The sequence below is a fragment of the Heterocephalus glaber genome, unplaced genomic scaffold (assembly GCF_053883595.1).
Source record: "Heterocephalus glaber isolate CG9 unplaced genomic scaffold, H.glaber_assembly_v1.0 deba00001004, whole genome shotgun sequence".
NCBI classification, from domain to species: Eukaryota; Metazoa; Chordata; class Mammalia; order Rodentia; family Bathyergidae; genus Heterocephalus; species Heterocephalus glaber.
Genome location: NW_028258179.1, coordinates 9,618,662 through 9,631,850, shown reverse-complemented (window position 1 = coordinate 9,631,850; position 13,189 = coordinate 9,618,662). Strand labels below are relative to the sequence as shown.

Here is a 13,189-nt window from a genome sequence, read left to right as displayed (position 1 = left end):
AAAACCTCAATGAGATTCCTCTTCATGCCCCATGGGACACCCAGGATCAAAACAAATCGAAACAGGAAATAACAATTGTTGGTTAGGATGTGGAGAATCTGGAAGGTTTGTGCACTCCTGGTGGGAAGGCAAGGTGTAGCCACTACAGAAACAATACAGTGGTTCTTCCAAAATGTAAAAACTAGAGTTACCATATGATCTAGCAATTCCCCAAAAGAATCGAAAACAATCTCAAAGAGATACTTGCACTGCAGTGTTTGCAGTAGCACTCATCACAACAGCCAAAAGGTGGAATCCATCCATGGTCCAGTGGGACATTCCCCAGCCTCCAAAAGGAAGGAAGGGGCTGTGCGAACATCGGAATCGGGAACTTAGCCAGCGTGAGACACTCCTGAGCCATCCCTGTGCAGAGGTGGAAAGAGAACCAGGTGTCTGGCTGGGAGCTGCTGTAAATGGGGCAGAATCTGGGCTGTGTGCTGAGAACAGCCTGACCCACGGATGTGCACAGCCCTTTGCTGTGTACCGCAAAGTGCTAGAGCTGGTGAGTTTGGGGTATGTGTATTTTACCATAATTGATATTTTTAATTAAAAAAAAAAAAAACCAGCCAGCTGGACATGGTGGCACGTGCCTGGAATCCCCGCCCTCAGGAGCCTGAAGCAGGAGAATCGTGAGTTTGAGGCCAGCCCGGGCTACATAGGGAGCTCATACCCGGATTACACTGTGAGACCCCATCTCAGAAAACAAAACATGAGCAGGGGCAGATACCATTGTTGCCCCAGTTGACAAAAAAGAAGCCCACGAACCTCCGGGCAGCAGAGGCTTGTGGAGGGTAGGGCTGGTTCTGGGCTGGACAAGCCTGACCCCAGGGCCTGGGCCCTCAGGACCCTCTCCCACCGATGTTGCTGCTCTTGACCAGTTGAACCCTTTCTTGTTGGGCGGCCCACAAGGAAGAGTGTGTCCTGTCCTGGTCCTCACTGAGACAGAGAGCCAGGCATGGCATGTGACATGAGAAAGGAGGTACCTGGCCAGCAAGGGGGCCACTCCCTCTGTTCATTGCAAACAGGGAAGTCTCCTACGTGTCTAACCATTGTTATAAATCAAGGGAAGATGTCCAGCAGCACAGGGCCCAGCCAAGAAGGAGGAGGGCTGCCAAATGAGGCCAGGCCCACCCGGGCTGTCAGGGTCACACGTAGGAGGGGCACAGAGGTTTTAGGTAAAGCAATTGTTTTTATTTTACATGCAATGATATTTTATAAACAAATGAGAAGTTCGACTTTTCTGGGACTTAGGAGGCGCTCAGCAAATGCTGGCTCTATACTGCCTGTGGCCTTGAAGTCACCTCTGCTGTCACAGGGCTGGCCGTGCTTGGGAGCCGAGCTTCTGCCTGCACGCAGACCCCCCCAGGGCCCCCAGGATGTCCCACTCCTGGCTCCATGGGCCTCAGCTGCTGCCTGGGGACTGTAGGACCTACCCCCATCACCCTTGGCTTTGTGTCTGCAGACAGGCTTACACTTTGCCTGAGAAAAGGGGAACCACAGTCTCTGAAATTTTCCAGGAGGAAAGGAGGTGAGGTGAGAGCCCCCTGGACAGCCCCACCAGGCTTTCCGCCTCATGCTAAGTCTCCACCTTTCCTCCAACACCCAACCCCTCGCTGCAGACGCAGCCCCAGGTCCTCTATACAAATCGAACAAAGGCGCCGCCGGCTACAAAAGCGTGCTTACTGAAAATGGGTCAGTCTTTCATGCCCGCCCAGGTGGGTGTGCACAAGCTCACAGGCGCGCACTCGCACGCGCGCGCACACACACACACACACACACACACACACACACACACCCTGAGCCCTGCACCAGGAGGGGCTCTGCACAGTGTCCAAGAAAGCTGGCCTCTGGGTTTAAGGATCAGTGGGTTCTTGATGACCTGACACTGGGGGGCGGGAGAAGTGGGGAGAGAGTGGGCCTGCTTCCGGTGTGTCCCCCGGGTCTCTGTGTTCTCTGAGGTGGGGCTCTGTCTCCAGAAGACAGGAAGGTTGTTCTCATGGGACCCTCAGTTCTCTCAGGGGAGTGGTTATGTAAAAAAGAAAAGGCAGGGCCAGGGATTTAACTCAGTGGTTCCTGCGCCTGCCTCCAAAGCACAAGGTCCCGAGTTCCATCCCCGGTACCAAAAAAAAAAAAAAGGAAAAGGCAGCTAGCCATGGTGGTGCATGCCTGTGATCCCAGCACTCCAGAGGCTGAGGCAGAAAGATCCCTGTGAGTTCAACCCTAGCCTGGACTACATAGCGAGACCCCTTCTCAAAAGACCAATGGAAGTTAAGACTGGCCCCTGAAGTCTCTCTGGCTTCTCACCAAGTCCCCTCCCCGTCACTCACCATGACACCACCCAGCAGGGGCCACCCCAGGGTGTGATGTTGCTGGGACTTCAGTCACCTAAACTGGGAGCTCAATAAGCCTCTTCTCTTTATGAGCTCGCTGCCTCTGGTAATTTGTTACAGTAACAGAAAGCAGACTAACACTGATGGGATGAAGCTCATCTTTTGGAAAAAAGGGAAATGATTCTGATTTTGAGTGGGCTCCAAACTGATCTGGGGAGGAATTCAAAGCCTACAGGTGACCTGTGCTGACACAGCCTAATTCCTAGAAGTAAAACAGCCCACATGACTAGGCATAGGGGGCCATCCAGAGTTCCCGAAAGTTCTCTGACTATAGCAGAATTCCAGGGTCCAGTCTTAGCAAGACCCTGTCTCAAAATAAATAAAAATGGGCTGGGGATATAGCTCAGTGAGAAGGCCCAGGGTTTGATCCCCAGTGGTGCAGAAAAGCGTGCCCCCCCAGTACTGCATCTACTCAGTCCCACCCTAAAGCTCCTGGGCCTTAGCTTCACTGTTTATTAACACCCTCCTACTTGAGCCTGGGTTATGCCTGCTAAATTGTTTTTTGTTTTTATCACCTGACTTTTGCTATATGTAGTCCATAGACTATGTTTTCATAATGTCAGGAAAGAATTGGACAATAAATACAAGCTTAGTAAATCTCCAGCTACAGTTGTTCAAAATATCATGAAGCTTGTATTTATCTAATTGTTGAAGATAGAATCTGGGAAACAAGTAGAAGTCTAATAAAAATAATAGCTTCACAAGAAGAAGAATTCAGTGATTTTTGCTTTCTACTCCTCTGGTTCTGATTCCCCCATCTCTATTAACATAGCTGGGGTTAAAAGCAAACCATTTTAAGCTAGCACGAAACGTCCTATTCAAAGTAAATTTTTGTTTTAGCAAAAGGTGAAATATTTATGCGACCTGAAGAGAAATCAGAGTAAATTTTTATTTTATATTCAATAGTTTAACTGTCAAAAGCATACTGATTTTTCTAACTATAAAAATGCTTATTCTATGTGCATGTATCATATAGGATTTATCGCTTTTACATACAAAAGTTTATAATAATTAGTAAATGATTTTTACAGGACATGTTTTGTTTTGTTTTTGTTTTGCTTTTTGGTACCAGGGATCAAACTTGGGACCTTTCGCTTTCGAGGCAGGCGCCGGAACCACTGAGCTACATCCCCAGCCTGGACATGTGAAAGATACTAAAAAGTATAAAGAAGAAAACTGATGTCCCCTCCCCCACATTCCACTATAGAAGCGTGGGCTCTCCTTTCTGGTTTTCTTCTATGTGAACATCCACACGAACACAGTTCCCTGAAAGCACAACTGTCAGTTTATACCTCCCATCTATAAGGTAAATTGATTTAAAATAAAATAAATTGCAAAAAAGAAAGAAGGGCTAGCGGCAGAAAGGGTAGGGAGGCACCAAAACCAAAAACAAATAAACAAATAAATAGCAGGGCATGGTGGCACAAGCCTGTAATCCCAGCACTCTGAGAGGTTGAGGCAGGAGGATAGAAAGTTCAAGCCCAGCCTCAGCAACTTGGAAAGACCCTGTTTCAAAGCAAAAAATAATAAAAAGGGCTAGGGATGCAGCTCAATGAGAAGGCCTGGGTTCCATCCTCAGTACTAAAATAAATGTGCAAATCTGGGTTTCAGAACCAAATATTCGGCATGAATGCCAGGGAGTTTTAGGAGCAGTTCGCGGGCATGGTTGGCAATGATCCCCCCACTCTGAGACTTGGGGTGCTCCTGCTGGCCTTGGGTCAGAGGTTTGGGGCCCAAATGGCAAGGTCAGCACAGGCCTCAGGCTCTGCCTACTCAGACAGTACCTGCATCCAGAAGTGCTGCAGGAGGCAGGCAGCTGGCAGGGGAGACAGTGACACTGAGGGACCCGGCACTTCCAGAGCAGCCCTGAGGACTTACGTCTCACCTGCCCCACACAGGGCCTTCGTGAGGCAGACAGAGACCTGAGCAGCCTCTCTCAGCTGACAACAGATTTATGGCCACCAAGAAAAGTGGCTACAGCTGGCTGTCCTGTCCCGGACATAAACAATGTCTCAGAGTTGCTACTATAGATCCCCAAGCATCATCCTCCTGTGGGAACCGACTCAGAGCCAGCTCCTCACACAGAGGCCGAGCTCCCTGACCTTCGCACACAGCTCATAATCGAGACTCTGCTAGGTTACTTGCTAACGGCTGCCCCCTTAACATCCCCTAAGCAGAGTTTGGAAAGACAGCCTTCAGATGCTGAGCACTGGAGGTCCTTTTCTTGTCACTGGGCAGATCCAAGCTGTTTCTAAGGGAATGCTTAGGTTGGCCACTTTGGCCGGACCACAGCATGTGACCTGTGAAGATCTGCCCTCTCCTCCATGTGCCTCCGCCACAACGCCATCCTCCATGAGACCCTCACCACTGGCCACAACATCTTGAACTTCTGGCCTCCAGCACTAAGAGCTAAAGAAACCTCTTTCCTTTATACAGTCGCCTGCCTTGGGTCTTTCATTATAGTCATGAAGCATGAACTGATGCAGGCAGGCAGCTCGAAGTAACCTGCTTCCTGGAACCTGTTCCAGTCTCCCATGTCTTAGCATGGGGTCTGGAGGAAACACATCCTCAGGTTGGGATTCAGAACTTACCTTGCTGGGAGGTCCAGTCCCAGGATTGCAAGAAAGAAGAAAATACTGAGTATGACATTTCTGCACTTAACTACTGCTTCCTGATGGGCCACCTGAGGTAGACCAGATGTACCACAGTTCACACGCTTAGCCTGTGCACCTCTCTGAGCCTGGAGGGACAAAGCCAAAGACAACACCTCCTGGGCCCTGGGGACAGGAAGTCACTGGGCAGGCAACAGTCCAGCTGCTCCCAGGGTGCTCTCTGGCTCATCATGTAACCACGCTAACCCAACAAGTCCCTCAGAGTGACCAGGGTGCCCCAGTCCACACCCATGGTCTCAGGGATCCCCAGAGAGCTATGCTGCATGCTCCCAAATGCCTACTCCGAGAAGTAGGCAGGAGATTCCACTGCCATGGTCAGTCTAGACTGCTGACTCCAAAGCAGGGACCCTGCGTCAGTGCCACAGCCTCGTTCAGCACCAGCAACATCATCCCTCATCCTGTAAACCAACCATCCAGGCTTTGGAAGGGTCCCTGGGTGCTGGAGCAGCAAGGCAGCTCTGGAAGTCCTTTTTCATGAGTGTCTTTATGAAATGTGATCAAAAATATAGTGAATGGTGTGGCCGAGTAGCATCCAATGGAAAGGCAATTTGTAAAAACATGGTGCTGTGTCCTCATCCACCGTATTCACTGGCTCTGGCACCATGTGACTTCTGCCTCTTCCCCTAAGTCAAAATGACTATGAAAGGTAAACATTTTCAATAGATTCAGGACATCGAGGCAGCCAGGACATCCCAACTAAAGACACTCACAAAGGAAGACTTCCAGAGCTGCTTCAGAAAGAGGAAAGAATGATGGGATAAGTGTGTTCAAAGTTAGGAGCATTTTCAGGGAAATTAATGGCAATGTGTCTTTTACTTTAATAATCTTTTAATCTAAGCACAGTGTTGGGGGGTAGAGGAGGGGAAGGGAAGGCAAAGGGATTAGGCTATGTTCTGTACATGTACCACCTCCCCACTATGAGTGTAATCATTATGTACTGCCAACACATGCCAATAAAAATGTAAAAACAATAAACACACGTATCTTTTGCAATCACACCTTGTATTTTCTATGTTGGATACCAAACAGAAGCCAGCAGAAGAAGACAAACCTCAAACTCTAAGACACACACAGTGGCTTGAGGCAGCGAGTGCTCCTTGCAGGACAGACTTGCAGACCTAACACACGGTACCCTCAGGCTCTCTCCCGGATGCAGAGGGCATGAGGCCCCACAGCTGGATGGAGGTGGGTGGGTGGTGCTCTGCAACAGGGACCTGTACCCCAGTGCTTGTGGGCTTAGAGGGGAGTCAGGAGAAAGCAGAGAACACCAAGGCATCTGTGTCACAAGGAGCTTCGGAGTAGGGAGAATGTCCCTGGGAAGGAGAGGGATGTGGAGCTCGGACCTTGTTCACTCGTGACTTGTAGTCTTCCCTGTTGAGCAAGCTTGTTCCCAGCTCTGCGGGGCAGGGTGGCTAGGCCGCCTCTCCTCCACCACATAACACTTGATTCCTGCTGTGCTGTCAAGAACGGCTTTTGTAAGGGCTGATAAGATGTGGTACATGCCTGGTACAGCTGTGAGGGTTAAGTAAAAGAACACTCTTGCAGGCTGAGCATGACACATGACCTCGGTCAGCACACATTAGACCCCAGCTCAAGCCCAGGAAGGTAGAGTCTGAGGACCGTACCCCCTCACAGTGAAGCTCCGACCTCAGCCTCCTGCTTTCTTCTTAGTGTTACCCAAGATCAGGGACCCCGACGGTGGCAGGTCCTGTTCGTCCCCAGGGCATTCAGGACCCCATTTCTTGATTCTGCTCCAAGATGTTCATGGTTGTGGTAGAAGGTGCCAGCTGGGCTACCCCCAGTGCCACCTATAGCAATGCTGGTAGAACCAAGGTAAGGTGACAATTTGGCGGACAGCACTAGCAGAGAGGACCAGGGCAAGAAGCTTTGCTTCAGGACCAGACCAGGTGCAGGTGAGGTTCATGGAAGACCAGAAGGATGGCACCCTGACCAAGAAGAGAGACTTCTGGCTTGAAGAAGAGGATCCTCAGGAATAGGGGATCACCTAAAGCATAGCGATCAGACCAGACAAGTGGGTCACCTCAGACACGGTCATCTCAGGCATGAAGAATCATTTTGGACACAAGATGTACCTTAGTCAGCTTTGCACTACTCTGACCAGTAACTGAGATAATCAACCTACACAGAGAAAATGCTCCTGGATTTGGAGGTTTCCATTCATGGTTGGTTGACCCATTTGTTTTTGACCCCATGGCAAGGCAATATTGATCATGCGTGTGCCAAACTGTTCATCTCGTGGCCAATGTGAAAGAGAGGAAGAGATGAGGACCCGCAATCCCCTTCAAAGGCACATTCCTAGTGAGCTAAAACCTCTGGCAAGGCCTGGCCTCCTAAGGTTCCACCACCTCAGCAGCTCCACATTGGGCACCAAGCCTCTAACACGGCAATGGGGGCGATATTCCCAATCCAAACTGCACTAAGGCATCACCTTGGACACAAAGGCCACCATAGAGATCACCCCAGATGTGGGAGTGTTATGGCTTGTATCTAGATGTTCCCCAAAGCCTCATGTGCTCATAGATGGGGCTTTTTGGAGCTGGCTGGATCTAGGGCATGTGGTACTGGGATTAAGGGTGTGTGGTGCTAAATTAGTCCACTGATTGGAATTAGCATAGTTCTGGGTGGCACCACCCAAAAGGCTGGTAGCCTGAATGGGATAAAAAGAAGAGGCAGGCTGGCTGCTGCTGCTGCTTTCTGCCTGCCACACCATGAACTGTTTCTCTTCTGCAATGCTCCTTTACCATGCTGTCCTGCCTTGGAGCCAGCCAACTGTGGACTGAAACCTCTACAAACCATGAGCCACAACAAACTTCTTGTCCTTTAAGCTGTGGGTGTCAGGTATTGTGTCCCAGTGATGAGTAAAGTGGCCAAGACACAAGATCCCTCGGAGATGGAGCACCCCCTGGAACACAAGGACCTTGTTGGCAAACTGCTGTCCTTGAGCCCCCCAGACGAGTATTGGTGACCCCAAAACCCCTGGAAGGGGCTCAAAAACTTCCAGAGACCAAAAAACCTGGCACACAAATCAACCCACAGTGCCTGAGGCAGGCTTGAGCCTGCAATAGCTCAAAAGATAAGGGCCAGGGCCGGGGATTTAGCTCAGTGGTTCCAGCGCCTGCCTCGAAAGCACAAGGTCCCTAGTTTGAGCCCCGGTACCAAAAAAAGAAAAGAAAGATAAGGGCCAGACAGCTGTCATCACCCTTGACAAGGGCACAGCTTTCACCCTGGTGAAATCCTTGGTTCTTCTTTTAATGGCCTCATGACCAGGAAGTCTGAACTAATCTCTTCTCAAGTGACATGACAACAGATAGGTTTTTTTGCTTCTGTTAAAACCATGCCTTTTATTTGCAAAATTGGTAATACGAGATGCTGGTCGGATACAGGTGTAATCCTGGGACCTCTATAGCAGCAAAGAGGAGATGCCCATCATTAAGATGGTAGACTCTTTGGTACCTCTTCTTATTCATTTATATTTTTGTTTTCATATGCAGTGATGAAGTGCACAGGTCAGTGCAGACTATGGTATAATAGACAAGATATGGCAACTTAAATTATTTAAAGATCTGTGAAAAACAGATGAGGTCCATCTGAAGGAGATATTTTTAAAGTAACAATCATCACCACGAAGTAAAAGCCCATTGCACCTGTGTATTATGAAACAACAATGACAACAAAACAAAAACAAGTAAAATAACTTAGCAAATCATAATAGACGGGAGCTTTCCTTATATGACAATGGACAAACAAAACAGCTAAGATCCAGCATACATGGAGGTGAAATGCCAAACATGCTGTCCCTCCAGATGGGACAGGGTAAGGAAGTCTGTTCTCATTGCATCCACTGGACACTGCATGGAGGTCCTGGACGTGTGTGTTACAGCGACTGTGATGTTGAAGATAAGCTTTCCCAAGAGGCCGAGGGGCTGTGGACGCCAACGCTCCACCCAAGAGCTTTGCATGCAGCCCGGCCATTTGCTCTTCACAGCCTCTTCCAGCATGAGGTGAAGAAAGTTCGAGGCTGCACACCCATCGTTGATGGCTCAATCTTGTGACTTCCTGAGGGAAGATGTGCATGCATGCACGCACACACACAGACACACACACAGAGTTCCCACACATGTCCCTCAAAGGACAGCATTCCTGTATCTGTATTTAAAAATCAAGCACCACTTCTCAGTGGGCAGCTACCACGTTCATTACATGATCTTTACATTGGTTCTTAGTCCACCTTCTGTTAGGAAGAGACACCTCCCCTGGGCCAAGGATTCCTGATACTAGGGATAGGCAGGCCTTGTCTCACCCTGCCAGGGGCCTGGACACATCTGCCCATGCTCTGGGAGCTGGCTGAGGGCCTCCCTCCCGGGAGCTGCCCCGTGCCAAGCACCAGGCACAAAGGAGGCTGGAGTGAGGGTCAGATCTCTTCATCTCCAGGGTTCCTAGGACCAGAGAGATTGGCAGTGTCCCCGCCATCCCAGAGGGGGCTTTGCCAGCCACGTCCACCTCCTTTTACAGAGAAAACTCCCTTCCTTTCTGTTTCCAGCTCAGGTCCGAGCTGGCCAAACCACAAACTATGCAACCTACAAGCAGAGGAAGATCCTCATGGATCTACAGAGCCTGGTGCCTGATAGGTGCTCAGGAAACACCCAGCTTAGTGCATGAGCAAGTGAGAGAGCCAGGAAGGGCACAGACAAGGGCCTGGAGGCCTAGGTGCGAGGAGGTCCTCCAGGCAGGGCCCAGGCATGGACAGCAAGACTGGCTTGGCTGGGAGGAAGGCTGAAGGATGGGCCAGAGGCCATCTCCTTCCACCAGCAGTGTCCCAGGCAGCCAAGACCCTGCCTCACACCTCACCCCACCCCCAGCGGAAGGGCTAGGTTTCTTCTGGCTCACTTACCTCACCCAGTCCCAAGGACAACTTAGCAGGCCAACAGCCCTAGGCTGGAAGTGACAGCCAGCAAGCGTGGGATGACTAGGAAAGGGTCCCCCCTACTCCAGCCTGACTTCCACACTCCGGCCATCTCTCCATCTTGACTCAGCAAGAATGGTATTCATGGATTTGGCCTGCTCCTAGGGCTTCCACTCCACTCCACAATCTTCTCCGATGGAAGGATGGATGGAAGCTTCTGCCTGAGTCTGGCCTGTTCTTTTGGAACTTACACCCCATCTTAGACAAAACTGTCTCCAAATCTGCCCCACTCAGCATTCCTTCTGGGAATCACAAACTCGTTACAAACAAGAATCCAACAAGATGCATTTTTTCATGTGTTACAGTTTGGATTAACTCCTTCCAGGCCACAGCCAAGCTCCTGGTGCACACCTGTCATCCCAACACTCTGGGAGGCCGAGGCAGGAGGATCAGAAATTCGAGCCCAGCCTGGGCAATTTATCAACTTAGCAAGACCCTATCTCAAAATACAAAATAAAAAAGGGCTGAGGATGTAGCTCAGTGCAAAGGCCCTGGATTCAAACTCCAGTGTCACCAAAATAAGTCCCCCCAAAGCTTATGTGTGCAGCAGTGGGGCTTTGGCAAGATGATTAGATCACGCGCCCTTGACCTGACCAGTGGATTAACTCACTGATGAGTCCGCACGTGGATGTGCTGTGAGGAGGCTGGGCCTAGCTGGAAGAAGTGGGCCACTGGGGACACGCCGTGGAAGGGTACATTTTTGTTCTGGGGTCCCGCCTCTGCCTTTATCCCAACATTTCCTGCTTCCTAACTGCCATGCGGAAAGCAGCTTTCTTCTTCCAATGAAACCTCTAAACCGTGAGCCAAAATAAATCTTTTCTCCTTTAAATTGTATATGTTAGGTAGTTTGTCCCAGCAACAGAAAGGTGATTCATATAACACACACAGTGGCAAGTGCCAGGTGTCAACAAATATTTGTGGAGTGAATGAAAAGTTGCCAATAACAAGAAAGAAGAGCCTAACTATGAGATACCCAAAGCAGAGTAGATCCCAAAGAGTTCTAGATGCCTATAGCATTTGAGAATTGCTAAAAGAATTGATTGTTCTATGGTTCCACCAGATTTACTGGTGGAAATAGAAAAGGCTAAATTTGGGGAGGAAATGTGGCATTAGGTTGCAGGCTGGATATGGAGCAAGACCAAAACAGCTTGAAGGAGCATCTGTGGGATGGGGATGAGCTGTCTGTTTACTCTGGACTCCAGAACAATAGCGCCTCCATTGACGTCAGTGTAATGAAGAAACCAAAGGGCTTTAGGGTATGTGCAGGGTGCAGATGGGCCTGGATTTGCTTGGCGTTACCATTGTGTGTGAATGTGTGTGTTAGGGAGCTGGTGGGGACTCAGTGTCAGAGGGGCAGAAGGAGGGGCCACCCTGACCATGGTAGGAACCCACATCAGGATGCCCACATGGGCTTGCTATTTGCCTCTTCCGCCCCTGAGAAGCTGGGTGATATGGGGTTAGAAGCTCAGTTTGCCCTCAAGCTGCAGGCTGATGACTTTATCTTCCCTGCCATCTTGGTTCCTGGGAAAGCCCAGGAAGCTCAGGAAGTGGAGGGCGATGCTACAGGCCCAGCTTCTAGGACAATGCCTCCTGCTCCTTTAGCCCTTCCAAGCCAGGCCAGTCTTGCCTCCCCCATCAGACCCTGCATTTTCAGAGCCCACCAACTGTTTCCTGGGACCTCCAAGTGAGTCCCAGGCCTAGGGGTGGCCCCAGGGGAAGGCCTGTGCTCTCCAAGATGCTTTGGGCAGGAGGCTAGGGGCTTCACAGGCCCACAAAGGATGCTCACTGAAGGGACATGCAGCCTCAGCCAAGCAGCTCCAGGGACCAGGGCTATCTCCAGGAGCCTGCAACCCTGGTGGGTGTGTCTCCGTGCCTGGCACCTTGGGAAGGCTCTTCTTCCCCAAACACCTATGCCATTGCTCCCGACCCCTTGAGGTCGGCTCTGGTTAAACTGAAATCCACACGACCCAATTTAGTGCTCTATTAAGCTCGCGTTTAAGAAGAAGGCTGTCTTCTCTTCTTGACGATGTGCTTGGGGGCAAGGACATCATTCTTTCTTTTGTACCTCCTCACAGTAACAATGACCCTATTTCTTAAACCAAAAATTGCAACACATGGTTTCAAAAGTAAGAAAGACTACTTGAAAGCCAGCTGTCCTGGCTAATCTGGGACGTGTCAACCACGGGCATCCGGAGCTCCTGCAGATCCCGTCGCCCCGATTGTCCCCGCAGCTCTAGAGCCTGGCGATGGATGAATGAATGAGAGAGCGAGTTAATGAATGAAATGGACTGAGCGAAGGAAGCGCATTCGCCTCGGGTTTCCCGGGCCTTGGGGGCGCGCCTCAGGCCGGTCACCCAAGGTGTCAGGTGCTCCGGGGCAGGAGCCCAGCTCCCCCTCCCTGAAGTGGTACGCGCCACTCGGCGCTCCGCGAGGGGGCTGCAGCCCGGCAAGTTGAATGGAAGGCGCGAGGCCGGAAGTGGAAGGGACCACTCGGGAAGACGAGGAGGGGTGCCAGCGTGCGGCGGCTTCATTGAGGAACAGAGGCGATGAACATGGAGTTCCATGTGCGTCTTATGTAAAGAGAGCGACGGACGCCGCTACCAATGGGCACGCGGCGCTGCCAGACCCGGCCCCCCTGGTATGCAGATGAGGCGGCTCCTCGGCCAATGGTTGACTCGGGAGGCGGACTTGGGGCAGGCGGTCACGTTTTACACTATGTGACAGCGGCGACCGGCGCGGCGCAGGCAGCGGCTCAAGGGAACCAGCTGCTGTGGGTGGCGGCGGCGATCGGGCCGGACAGACGGACCGACGGGCCGACTGAGGGGCCGACAGACGCGCTGGCCAGACGCGGGGGCGGTGAGTGCGCGGAGGGTGCGCAGGGCAGTGCACAGACTACCGGGCCGGTTACGTAACCGCTGGCCAGGCGGGCGGGGGTCTGGCGCCAGCCTAGCGCTTGCTGGGCCTCTAGTCGCCCTCCGGGGCGCGATCCCGGCCTTGGCCCGCAGGAGTGTGCAGGACGCCAGGGGTGTCCTCGGCGCGCTGCAACTCAGCAAGGTCGGTCTAGTGGCTCTGTACTGCAGGTCGAGAAACTGAGGTCCAGCGCG

General features: G+C 51.3%; 1 protein-coding gene across 2 annotated transcripts in view; it reads left to right on the top strand.

The window, feature by feature from the left end:
• Nucleotides 1–12,671: 12,671 nt before the first annotated feature.
• The window catches only part of Per2 (period circadian regulator 2), a 40,484-nt gene continuing 39,966 nt past the window's right edge, over nt 12,672–13,189 (top strand). The window contains exon 1 of one of the 2 annotated variants that reach the window (XM_013066976.3): nt 12,672–12,941. The gene's annotated coding sequence lies outside the window, so the exon portion shown is untranslated. The remainder of the gene's footprint in view (nt 12,942–13,189) is intronic. The other variant, XM_004868407.4, reaches the window with a different exon arrangement.